We start from the raw sequence: 14450 nt of genomic DNA on the forward strand, positions 1-14450 counted from the left end.
ATCAGGAGCAACACTGATAAATTCTTGCAAGTCTAACTCTGTTAGGCGAGTGAAAAAGTCACAATTATGAGTGAAAAAAAAGAGAGAAGGCTGAGATAAAAGACCTCCCTATGCGCGAGTCATGAAAACAGTTCTGGATAGGACATGCTCTACTTTTTTTTTTCTCAGTCTGTTCAATTGAATTCCTTTTTTTACAATCCATATTTCCGGAACATTACAAATAAGTCAAAAAGTACAGTTATTGAAATTCCTAAAAGAGAACAAATAAGATAAAATCCTGTTTCTGTGCCCGTACAGGGGTGAATTGAGCCTTTGTGAATAATGGCTGAACACACAGGTACTGATAGCATATGTATGACCCTTGTTATTATGTATTAGATCAGAAAGAAAATTTCACTGTGTAATATTCAGGCCAAAACTGAAATAATTTTGAACCTAAACAGGATAATATTTTAGAAATAGGAAAAATTACACTATATAAAGGGACCTTGAGAAAGCCACTATATATTTACCATAGTTTGTTTATTATATCACTTTATTCTTGTAAATTATTTTCTTTGTTCTGAAGTTTTTAAAGAGTTTTTTTTTTAAACCTTTGTTGTAGTAACCAGGTGTGACCACTACACAGTGTATAGAGCTATGTGCTTCGGTTCTGTATAATGCTTCCATTCTGGTACTAGAGTTGCTGATCACATCCGATGAGGGTGTTGGGTATTAGACCCTCACAAATCTGATAGTAAAAACCTATCCTAGAGGTTTATCCATATTAATGTGGGGAAATCCAGCTGCATCATCAACTTGCCATTTGCACGGTCTTGGAAGTAATTAGAATATTCAAAGGATTGACTTTTGTGAAAAAACATGTTAGGCTGGGTCTAGTTACAGATGTGATGTACAGTAATAGCATAATGTCTACAATATCTACATTGTATATAAAGCCCCAACTGCAGTAACCCTGTAATTTCTGCCACAAAAACAGCCCCAAGTATTGATTTCACACAATACAAAAAAGGGAAGCAGACATGTCCTATAAGGATCCAGCCCTAATTGTTCCATCAGATGATCATGAAGCTGCATTTTAGTCTCTCACATGTTTTGTGGAGTATCTAAGATGTGCCGTAATGAATCTTGGCCTCACTGGTGTATTACAGCTGCATTCACAGTGTAAGAATAATAATAAATCTTTATTTATATAATGCCATTAGATTCAGCAGCACATTACACATGCATATTGCACATAGGTATTACAGTAATACAGGCCCTGCTCGCAGGAGCTTACAATCTATGAAAGTGTAGCCATTGTACCATGCACGGCTGCTCCTGTATGTAAAGGAAGGAATTTCTTACTCTTTAGCAGCCATGGTGGGATCCCGAAGTGCTGTAGCAAGTTAAGACTTGTAAATCAACTGGAGCCACAAGAGGCACTCTCTTTCCTAAATTATACTGTATTTACTTTGTATTATCATATCATGGGAATTTGCTATATAAATGGCACTAGTACAATTTGTGTATATTATATATACTGTATATATGAAACATGTTTCTAAATATCAGTAAAAGTAGCAGTGTGACTTTTGTGGATCATGGGTGGGGAGAGGGTGACTTTGAAACAATACTTCATCAGTCATCAGAGGGTGACAATGGGAGCGCTGTGTCCAGTCTAGTTTTCTAACTGTAGACCAGGCTTCAGTGCTTGCTGCTCTGCTGACTATTGTCAGGGCTTTGATTGACAGCTGCTGAAAACAAAGTGTTGGGTAAATTTGCAGGACTCCAGAGTGAAAAGCAACATTAGATAAAACAAATACTTCACAGGGGATTAGAAAGTGTTTTCTCTATTTCAGTGGATGCAGGATCCATTCTTAAAGGATTTGTAAATGTCCCCCCACCTTACAGAACAGAGATTTAAATTCAGTTTCCCTTAACCTGTAATACATCCCTGTCTACCTGACCTTGCTCATATTTCCATCCTGCAGAGTAAATGTGGATTCTTATCTCAGAAATGTGTTTTGCACCATCAAAGACAGGGAGTAGTTTGTCTCTGACACTCACTTTTCAAAAGGGCCCTTTTGTAGCAAACTATTAATTTAATTTGCAGTTTTACAAAGGTCGTGGATCCGGTTTTCATCAGGATAAAGGGTCTGGCTCTCAAATCACATTTAGTTGGAGACAGGGCCTCTGCTGGACAGATATCCATCAACTAGTGTACACAAAACAAGCAATACCCAAACACAGAAAACCAGGAGCTATGAGTAATTACATGTTTTAACATAAGCAACTCTTGTGTCCAGCCCTGTGTTTATGTGTGAGTGGGAACCATCCCGGCAGGACACTGCTCTGCCCATCTGGGCCCGGGTCCTGTCTGCTGCTTAGCAAAAATATATATTTTTTTTACCTTCAGTTCCTGTCGTGTTTCTTGTTTGTTTTGTCTTAAATAGCACACAGTGTGATAGATGTGTAAGGGCTGTGAGTGAATTGTGACCTCTCTTTGCTGCATCCTCCTCCTAAGTAAACTAAAGGAAGTGGAGATCTTCCACTGGTTCCAAATATAACTTTTATTGCTAAAAATATAACTGCAAAACAATTGCCCTGATACAATGCACAAAGTGATATCTTCTATTGCATATGCGTAGACATGCGTAGTGGTGCAGATCATGTAAATTCACTGATATAACTTCTTATTTTATCCTACATTATATTATAAGTTTACGTCTTTCCTTTGTTGAAATAAAAGAAAACATAAGACTAATAGAATAGGCACAGTCCATAAATAAGTCGGTAAATCTTTTGACAACATATCAATAATAATTCATTTTATGCCTTGATTTGTAAAATGTTGGATAAATAGAATTTCTTTATGTATTGTGTTATGGCATTGCATATTGTTTTATTTTTCTTCTAAATGTAAGAGATTGGATAGCCGGTTAGTATAAAGTGGAGATACAAAGCAGATACAAATGTGATGATGATTTAAGATGTAAACTGTGGAACTGGTCGGGGGTGTTGAAGCTGTCACTTTCTCCCCCATTAGTTCCATTAATTCCTGGTTACAAGGTAAACGTTCTGCCTCCTGATCTGGTAGAGCAGAGCCTTCTCTTCTCTAAACACACTTATTACTTTACTGCTGCCTGGTCTCCGAGTCATGACACAAACCATCTAAAAACATTTAGTCTCCGCTTATTATTACAACTAAGCTCTGTCTGCCACCTAATGACTTTTGTGTCTGAAAGGATGACTCTTTAAATGCATTTTAAGCACATTCGGATTTGTCGCTTTGTATAATTCGCTATTAACAGCTTAAACTTGAATAGTTTAATGAAAGTTCATAAATATAAAGCGGACAATAAGCGATATAGAAAAAAAGCCATTTTTTATCGTAGCAAGTATATCAGATTGTGTGACGTTTCAGCAAATATGTTTGCTTTTATAAAGTTCCTTGAATTTGATTGTACTTGCTGTTATGTCACATTTGCACCTTGTGACATGCTTGCTTTAAGAAAAGATGACAATTTCTTAATATTTAAAGGCGTCTATGGTGCTATGAAGTTTTTCTTACACTACATGTGCTGGACCCATCATAAATGGAGGAAATCCAAATGCAACTACTGCTACAAATGGCAGCCATCTATACCCTTCATAAGAGCTATAATAATAATCTTTATTTATATGGTGCCATCAAATTCTGCAGCGCTTTACAAATAATAGGGGACATATACAGATATAATATTACATTACAGAGTACAAACAGTCACATGGAAAAATAGGAGTAAGGGCCCTGCTTACAAGAGCTTACAGTCTATGAGGATGAAGGGGGTGACACAAGAGGTATAAGAGCTTGTATAATGGTCCAGCCATTCTTTATAAGGGAACAGTATAAAATAATTTAATAAATAAAAAATTCTGCTGCTTGAACCAGCCACCAGCCGGCATCTTCTATACAAGGTCCAAGGTAAAAGTGACTGCAGAGAAGCCTGAAGCTTGTTATCTATTTGGTGTTTGCTTGATAACAGATGGAGAGAGGACATAGGATGGATTAGTAAAGAGACAGTTGACATTTCATGCAGTTAGCGAGTATGATAGGCTTGCCTATAGAGAAGGGTTTTCACAGCATGTTTGAAGCTTTGGATGGTATTAGTCTGGTAGTCTGGGGAAGGGTATTCCAGAGAATTGGTGGAGCTCAGGAGAAGTCCTGGAGATGTGCGTAAGAGGTTCAAATGAAGGTAGAGATTAATTTAAAAACACTGGCAGATCGAAGAGCTATAATATGTCGACAGGTTGTTGCGATATAGGGAATTCCTCATCAGGTCTCAGTATTCCAAATTCCTGGTAATCTTGAATGGGAAACACTGTTGTATGTAATATATTCCCAGACACTTCAGTTGCCCTGTAGCTCATACACAAGAAGCCAGACACTACAGGAAATATTTCCTGGAGAACTTGTCAGACTGCTAATAATCCAAATAAAAACTAAGACCAAGTTTCAAGAACCTACATCCCCCATCGGCAGTGCACTAAGCACATATCTCACAAGAGCTGGGATTTTACATCAAAGGCTTCTGAATCACTGATAAGATCCTAAACAAAGCAAAGGAATAATACAAAAAGAAAACTCCAAAGTCAGCTCCTTCCGCTGGTGCAGGGTGAAACTTTACACTGGTGTCTAGTAGATGAGACTAGATATACCATATTATGTCTATGATCATTACTATCATCTTTTCGCTGCACATGGATTTTAGGATTCATCTATTTAGTGTCTTTTAATTCAGTAGTAAATATTAGGCAGTACAAGTGAAACAAGTTTCTTACCTTACAGGTAGTAAATTACATGGGATTTGTGTTATGTTCTTACTGATTTTAAATATGGGAATGTATGGGGGAAAATGTGCTAAATGTGTCAGAATGTACTCTTAAAGAGAATCCATCACCACAATTTACCTACTCTAACTAACTGCTGTGTAACATAGGGCTATGCCCACACTTGCCACCCAAACCTTTGTTTAAATTGTTTAGCTTCTCCTTCAGTGCCAACATTTCACATTAGAAATATGCTAATTAACTCTTTGACAGAGAACCCCAGGGGTCCGACTCCAGGTCTTGCTGGACGCAGGAGTGACATAACTGAAGGTGGATGGATAACAGTAGGCACTGGACGGTGGAAGTGTAGCAGTAATAGATGTGGAGTCCCAAGGTGCTCTGCTATTGCCCCCAAAGCAGCCTTTGCAAGTTTATAAAGTTAGATTTTGGCACAAAAAATAGCAGCTTAGAAATAAAATCAAACATAGCAGTTTGTTCAGGTAGGTTGGCAATTAAAACGGGAAACTTCAATTAGATAATGTAAAGATGCACCAAATGTAACTATGTAGTTAAGGTTTGCACTGTCTATAGACAGTAGACAACGACTTTAGCATCCTGAAAAATCACATCTAAGGATGAACCCTGGAGCTTGGTGTTATTAGTTTATTGCAAACGGTGCACATTGGATCAAATTCTGCCATAAAGCTAACGGATTTCTTATTGCTGCAGCATAGATAATGGCGCAATCCCAATATCAGTTACAGTAATACTGATCATGGGGAAATCACATCAGAGAGTTACAGTACACCCTGCTGTATTGAACATCTATAACTATCCATGGCTACTTTCTTCCCACAAGTATTGTTAACTCTCACAGAACCATGTTTGGTCTTGTAAAATCCCATGATTAGTATAATGGTGTTCTCTCAGAGAAGTGAGAAGTCACAGTAGCTGACACTTGAAACCTAGGGTCTTATTTTATATTCACAGCCATAGGTCACTGGGCTGATGGTGGCGGCAAACTCTTTATAACAACATATCAATGTCAGTGAAAAGTGATATGTGTATATATAGTATATAATAGAGTCATGAAGAGTTTATACACAAAGTTGTATAAAAAGCAATTTTAAATCAATTACACATAAATATAACAAGTCTAATGTAAAATATCTATAAAAGTATAGAATATCTTTAGCATAAAACAATAAACAGTATTGATGTCATTAATGGAAGACACAACAAGCACAATACATTACAGAAAACAAAAATATTTTCCTTCCTTAATTAGGTTCCCTGTGACCTATTTCCAGCAATTTGGACTTAACTTAACACATGTACTAATTGGGCAGCCATTGTTATCCCTTTATATGATGACAGGTGATTCATATATGTTTTTCTCCCACTTCCCTGTCCCTTCAGATAAACAGGAGATAATCAAGAATGTTACAAGTGAACAAATTGCATGTAATTAGAAGATAGGATATGTAGGGAATGAGTGACGAGTAGTTTGCCATTCAATTCACTCATGTAGGTCCATACTCAGGAAGGGTCCTGTGGGCTGAGACCAGAAGACATTCATTTCTTCCCAAAACAATCTAATTGTTTCTTTCTGCGAGCTGAGACCTTATCTGTAAATGACTTCTAGTGTTATATACAAGAAAGAAGCCAGCAAATGTGATGTTAATTAACACTCATTATACACAAGTAACATTAAAGAGCCGAGCAACTTGTATATAAGGCCAAACACATTACATGAATGTCAACAAAACCTGTATTTCTAGGGGCACTGACTGTCATGAGAAAGGGATAAGTTTGGATTAAAAAAATTACATTTTCTCAGAGTACATTGCAGCTGAAGTTACTGTGTAAGACACCCACCAGTAATGTTAGTAGTATAGGGGTGCACATACAAAGGATTCTTTTTTTATTAGTATGTAGATACGCAGTTTTACTGTGTGAGATTCCCACAAGTAATGTTAGTAGGATAGGGGTGCACATACAAAGGATTCTTTTTTTATTAGTATGTAGATACGCAGTTTTACTGTGTGAGATTCCCACCAGTAATGTTAGTAGTATAGGGGTGCACATACAAAGCTTTATTTTTTTTATTAGTATGTAGATACGCAGTTTTAGAGGCAAGCTATTATTTTCACCATGACATACAAAGCTGGCCATACACATCAGATAACTATTGGCTGTCAGCTATCTTATTGATCTTTCTCTGAACATATCACAAAACGTCCCTGTGCCTTGAATGGTGGAGAAAGACGCAACCAGAAGCCTAAAGTGGTGGCTTATCTCCCTCAGAACAAAAGGAGGCAGCAACTGGTCCTAATCTCCCGATACATTTGCCATCAAGGGAGAGTCATGAGGCTCACACAATATTTAGATGTTTGTCCAATCCTGCCAGAAAAGGGTAGTTATGCTAAAATTCATCTAGGATCAAATAATGTGCATTCATAGAAAGACAAGGCTTGCAAACACTATAGTAACACATTACAACATTGACTCATCTAAGCAGATGAAATCTCGTCTACAGAGATGCTAAGCCATTCTCCACCTTATCGCGCTAATCCTGATCAATGATATGCATTCAAGATAACTTCCAGTCCTGAAGCCATATCTCTGATCATTGTCTTTAAAATCAATCAGTGAACAATTTCACCATTCATAAAACTGAGCAGATCTAGCTATCGTGATTGCTATTGTCTCAGCGTGATCAATCATTAGAACATGTCTGCAGGCTGCTGTCTGCTGAGTGCTGTCAATCAATATCTGTTTCCAGGAAAAACTATTTAATAGTTCATAGAGCTAAACATGTAAAACCATCCAGAGATTCATTGTTACAGTATTTGGTATATATTTCTACGTGTCCAAAATGTCCAAAATGGCAGGTCAGGAGCTGGAAAAAGGATAGAGTTTTACTTATTCAGATCAGACGTTAAGGCTATTTCCCAGCTTACCCCACCTCCACGCCAAGTACCCAGCACAGTATATAGCATAATTCTATGCAAGGGAGGCCCTGACATAGAATTATCAGGCTGAATGGCCGTCTAATGGATATATAAAGGGGCAGAAGCCAACACTGGAAAAGGGGAAGGAGAAACATCAAACACCAGCGCACATGGCCCCAGAGTAGCGGTTCTCGATCTTCCTAATGCTGCAACCTATTTATATAATTCCTCAAGTTATAGTAACCCCCAACCATAAAATTATTTTCAAAACTGTAATTTTGCTACTATTATGAGGCATAGTCATAGTCACAGTGATCCCCCAATAGCCAGTAGTCACAGTGAGGACTGCAGTAGTCACAGTGATGCCCCTAGTAATCACAGCACCTGCCTCCAGTAGCCAGTAGTAGCAGTGGTCCCCTAAGTAACCAATAGTGACAGTGATGCCCAGAGTAGCCAGTAGTGACAGTGAGTACCCCAGTAGTCGCAGTGATGCCCACAGTAGCCAGTAGTGACAGTGATAACCCCAGTAGTCACAGTGATCCCCTAGTAATCACAGCACCTGCCTTCAGTAGCCAGTAGTCATAGTGATACCCAAAGTAGTCAAAGGACTGGCCACAGTAGTCACAGTGATGCCCCCAGTAGTCACAGCGTCTGCCCTCAGTAGCTAGTAGTGACAGTGATGCCCCTCATAGCCAGTAGACACAGTGATGCCCCCAGTAGCCAGCAGTCACAGAAATTCCCGCAGTAGCCAAAGTGTCTGCACTTAGTAGCCACAGAAATGCTTCCAGTAGTCACAGTGATGCCCTCAAGAGTCACATAACTACCCCAGTAGCCAGTAGTCACATTGATGCCCCCAGTAGTCACTGTAATGCACCTACAAGCCACTGTAATGCCCCTAGTAGCCAGTAGTTATAGTGATGCCCCGCATAGCCTGTAGACAGAGTGATGCCCCCAGTAGCCAGCAGTCACAGAAATTACCCCAGTTGCCAGCAGACTGTTTGCACTAAAGTTGCTCCAAAACAACAGAAGCAGTACATACAAACAGCAATAGAAGAACTACATGTCAAAAGAAACAAAATTACATTTTAATAGATCCATTAGACTTTAGTTATTATCATTTTAGTGAAGATAATAACAGAGTTTTGAACCAGTTATAGAGTACATCACCAGCCACCAAAACCACTTGCCTTGTGTCCCTGGTTTATTCATGCTTGATTTTGATGGTAGATTTCCTTTAACATTCTGGCAAGTTGTAAGTGTGTGTACTATTTTTCGTAGAACCTACCATATATTGTCATAAGATTGAGATACGAGGAATAAAGAGGCCAGATAAACACCTTGATTGTTCTGTAGCAGAACAAAGAGTTTGGCCTGATGATCTTACTGCTTCTTCCCATAGTGAATCTTGATGCCATCTTTTCCCTAAATAAGTGACACATTTACACCTGGCCACCCGCTTCCATTTTTATGAAGAATTCAATCAAATTATCATCCTACCAATTTATTCCATTCTAGGTGCTTTTGGTGGACAAAAGTCAGCACTTTGACCAGTTTTCAAATCTTTAACATAACCAGCAATAACACTGTCAGCATTCTTTACTACAGTAATATTTCTGTGGGATTGAGAATACAGAAAAGGGGACCAGCACTGCACAAAAGGAAGCCACAGTGTGGTACCATCTATTCATTTACTTTGGCTTGTATACACTCATACTCCATACAAAAATCCTTTTTTTTTTTTTTTTTTCTTGTAATTGTTTGCAATCTTCTTGCATTATATATTGGTACCACATTGTCCCGCCCTCTGAGTAATTCCTTATAGGATAATATTGTTGTATCTTTCTGTGTTACATAAGGCTTTAGTCTCCAAGAGGAGCTGGTGGTACCAGGATCACTAACACTATCACATGTTTGGTTTTCCTTTGGTAGATTACTTTGTGACTCTGTTCACATTTTTTAATGGTTTTTATTATCTTCTTTTTTCGTGTTGTGGTGTTTTTTTGATATATGAATAAAGAAGGTATTGTCTTGGTCACTTGGCATGAATCTTTTCTTTTTCTTGTGGTTTATTTCTGTGGGATTGGACCAGGCAGTAACTAGATCTGCTTTTTAGAGATGCTGACCCATTTGCCCAAACATCACAAATTGGCTGTTGTCAAAGTAGCTTTGATCCTTTTTATGGTTTCTGACACATCAACTTCAAGAACTGACTTTTTACCCTGCTACTCCATCTCCTAGCAAATCCCGTCGTACAGTACTCATAGTTCTTCAATATTATTCACTTCTTCATGGTTATTACACCTTCCCTGGTAATTAACCCTTCAGAGATATTTTTCCTTTTACAATCTTTCACACGTTTATTAGTAAATGAATAAATAAAAAATAATTTGTTTATATAGCGCTCACAGATTGCGCAGCGCTTCACAAAGCTTTGCCAAATCAGCCCCTATCCTCAACGGGGCTCACAATTTAATCAACCTACCAGTATGCTTTGGAGTGTGGGAGGAAACCCACACAAACACGGAGAGAACATTGCAGATGTTGGACCTGGATGGGACTTGAAATGAGGACCCCAGCGCTGCAAGGCAGAAGTGCTACTCACTCAGCTACCATGCTGCCCCCGAACTAGTAACTGCTCCCCAGAATACTTTTAGAAAAGCTATCTCTATACAAACATTTTCAGTGGTGGCTTAAGTGACATAAGACAGAAAATACAATACAATCCAACTCCTAATATGAAGATATGGGGATTCTACAGCAACTGCTTAATAATAATTCTACTTTGTACGAGGCAGCAGGAAAGTAATAAAGTCTTGCCATGTTAAGTGTTCCCTAAGGACTGGTTTTAAAAGTGTTACTGAAGATATATTATGGGAAGAATGAAAAGGAATAACCTAGAAAATTGGTTCAGATACTATGTGATACATTTAGGAATGTGCAGGGAAGTAATATAATAAAATGTATAGATTTTGCTTTTATAATGATACTTTTGTTATCAGAGCTGTACTGTATTTACTGGACAATGATGAAGCACAATAGGGCCCTTCACTATTATAGTATCAGTTCAGAGGTCAGGTGAGAATAAAGATCCATTCAATGACCTGTCATCAATACAACTGACCAGTACCACCCGTTTAAACAGGGAGGAATGATCCTTCCAGCCACACAAGATTTCCTGGCTTATTTCTAAGTTGTGCTGGTCCCTTCACTAGGACTAACTCCATTTCCTACAATAAGAGGGTAAGAATTACAATGGTTCATACACAGCCCATAGAGGACAGGAGTGTCATTACAGTAGAGGCACGCTGTGGGTCACTGACCTGATACAGAACATTTATCACGTACTACAAGGAATGACATCATATGGGAAAAGCTTTGTTGTATTCCAAATAATTCACACATAAAACTGAACACGTGAATCCGTTTAGTCGCATTCTCATCTGGGCATACACATTCTGTTTCATTAATCTGCCATATATAAACATTTCTTCAATTAGATGTTATAAAAACTTTTTTACCTGTGTGAAGATAATTTCTCATAAACTTAGTCATATGATCTCTTACAAACAAGACTGTGCCCTTGGATACGGCCACCTCTGCTGGAGTGATTGCATAAAGAAACCAAAGGATTTGTGTATGTAATGTCCAGGAGTTACTGCATGACCACCTGCTGAAGCAAACTTCAGGCAGAGCTCAATAGTGCGTGTCTGGCTATTGCGGCCAAAATCCGAGGAAGCTATCTCATTTCTAAGGGACAACATGACGACATTTATGAGAAATTATCTTCACACAGGAACATTTTTTAATAACATCCAATTGAAGAAATGTTTACTAAAGCAAATGAATTAAATTAAATGTAAATGCCCAGATGGGAATACCCCTTTAAAGGGATCGGCCATTTAACTGTAATGTTTAAGTGAGGGACATGGATATAAGTTAATATAATGTTCTGCTCTTCTTTCGTGATATGTAAAGTAAAAAAGTTGAGAAATGTCTTTTATCTCCTCATACCTGCCCATATAATGGCCATAGATGGAGGGTCACGTGATCTTCATGTCCATTAGCATGTTACTAATGACCTCACAATATTATTTATGGAAGATATGGCATTGCCAGTTAGGGTCACATGACCCTCCTTTAGCAGCCATTTTATGGGCAGGAATGTCTGGCTAATAAGGCTAAAGACATTTCTGACCCAGGGACTTTGCTTTATATACCAAGAAAGCTGCTCAAAAGATTTAACTCCTTTCTGATGATGCCCTTTCCAGATTTTTATTTCCCTTCTTTAAAGATCCATAACTTTATTTATTGTTCCATTTATAGAGGTTTATAAGGGCTTGTTTTCTGCGTAACCAATTGTACTTCCTAGCGGTAGAATTTCATATTCCATGCCATGTACTGGGAAAAAAAAATTCCAAACACAGTGAACTTGATTCAAAAAACAATTATGCGCTATTTTCCTGTGTGTCGTTTTCACGACTTTCACTGTGCACTACAATTGACACCTGCAATTTATTTGGGTCTGTGCGATTACATGGATACTACATTTATATAGGTTTTATTTAGTTTTATTCAGAGTTTTGTCAGGAAAAAAAAAACGGGGCGCTCGACGTGTAGCCGTGCTTTTAATATTTCAGACCATAGAAACAGCTTGCTCAAAGTTTGTTCCAACTAAATTTTATTTTACATTAAAATGTTTTACAATAAAAACAAATTGTAAAAGGTTTTCGTAAAATCTTAGCGCTAGGCGTTTCGAGGTCAGAAAACGACCTCTTTATCATGCTTATCAAGATAAAAAGAGTGCACAGACTGTTACACTCCTCCTGATGTAGTCTCACTGCAGGATAGGAAGTTTCAGCACACAGTGGGAATGTTGAAGCTGCAGCACAGAGACACTCAGGAGACCTTTGGGCTCATTAGCATAATTAAAAAGTTGATTTTAGAAGGTAGGAGGCCATAGATAACAAATATAAGAACATTACCCAAGTCACAGTACCTGGAGCTATGTATACATATTGTAAGTACTGTACACATAATAAACCAGATAGTCATCAGTAGCTAGGAGGGAGGGTCTGCTGGTCCCTGCTACCGTGAACAAACCTACAAAAATGGAAATGTACGATAACTAGGTCACTGCAAATGCCAAGTATATTTAGGCCATAAATAATAAACTGCTGGTTAAGCTCCAAACTGAATACACCATGTGTATTCATCTCTGGATTATAGTTTATCTACAGTTTTTAACCCCTTAAGGACACAGCCATTTTGTAGCTTAAGGCTCAGCCCGATTTTTTGGATTCTGACTTGCGTCTCTTTATACGGTTATAACTTTTGAACACTGTTACTTATCAAAGCGATTCTGAGATTGTTTTTTCCCCACATGTTGTACTTCATTTTAGTGGTAAATTTTGGCTGATAAGTTTTGCATTTATTTACAAAAAAAAAGAAAATATGATAAATTTTTGGAAAAATTTGCCATTTTCGAAATTCAAAATCATTGCGTTTTCAGGCAGATCGATTTACCACCTAAATAAGTTGCTGAATAACATTTCCCATTTGTCTACTTTACATTTTCATAATTTCTGAAATGTCTGGATAATTTATTTTGATGTCACGCGGCTTGCAAATAGAATATCGCTTTTCCGGATTTTCAGAATTGACTATTTTGGGGATAAATACAGTTTGGAATGAAATTTTACATATTTAGCATCAAAACCCCCTATATAACCAACCCATTTTCAAATCTGCACCCCTCAAGCTATCAGAAACAGCTTTTACGAAGATTGTTAACCCCTTGAGATCTTCATAGTAATTGAATCAAAATGGAGGTGAAATTTAGAATGGTCATATTGTTCCCTTATACGTTCATTTAGCCCTAAAATTTACACATTTCCAAAAGATAAAAAGAGAAAACCCACCATACAATTTGTTCTACAATTTCTCCTGAGTGCAGCGACCCCCCACATGTGGCTGTGACTTGTTTTATGGGGGCACAGCGAGGTGCAGAAGGGAAGGAGGGCGCTGCAGCTGCCAGGATTTTAGTTTCCTCATTGGCCCCTTTTGAAGGCTATAAAATTTTCGCTTTTTCGTTATTGGGGCCATGTGATGCCATTTTTTTTGCGGGATGAGATGCTTTTTCCAATGTTACCATTTTGGGGTTTGTATCACCTATTGTTGAAAATTTAGGAACGTTTTTTGAGGACAGGAGTAGAAAAGCATCAATTCTGTACTGGATTTTTTACTTCTTTTTTTTTTGGTGTTCACCGTATAGACTAATAATCATGTTATCTTTATTCTATGGGTCGATATGATTACGGGGATACCAAACATGAATATATTTTCTTACGTTTTACTAAATTTGTCAAACAAAACCCTAATGTGGGGAAAAATCTATCATTTATGTATTGCCGTCTTCCAAGTGGCATAACGTTGTTACTTTTTTGGCTACGGAGCTGGTTGATGGCTTGTTTTTTGCGGGACATGTTGTACATTGCACCAGTATCATGTCGCAGTACATATGGTTTTTTGATCACATTTTATAGCATTTTTTGTGGGATTGAAAAGGTAAAAATCATAATTTTTGGAGGGTTTATAACAGTTTTTTTTTACGGCGTTTATCGTGCGGGTTCAATAATGATTTACTTTTATTCTACGGGTTGTTACGGACGCGGTGATACTATATATGTGGGGTTTGTGTTATGATTT

This window comes from Engystomops pustulosus, chromosome 2 (assembly GCF_040894005.1).
Source record: "Engystomops pustulosus chromosome 2, aEngPut4.maternal, whole genome shotgun sequence".
NCBI classification, from domain to species: domain Eukaryota; kingdom Metazoa; phylum Chordata; class Amphibia; order Anura; family Leptodactylidae; genus Engystomops; species Engystomops pustulosus.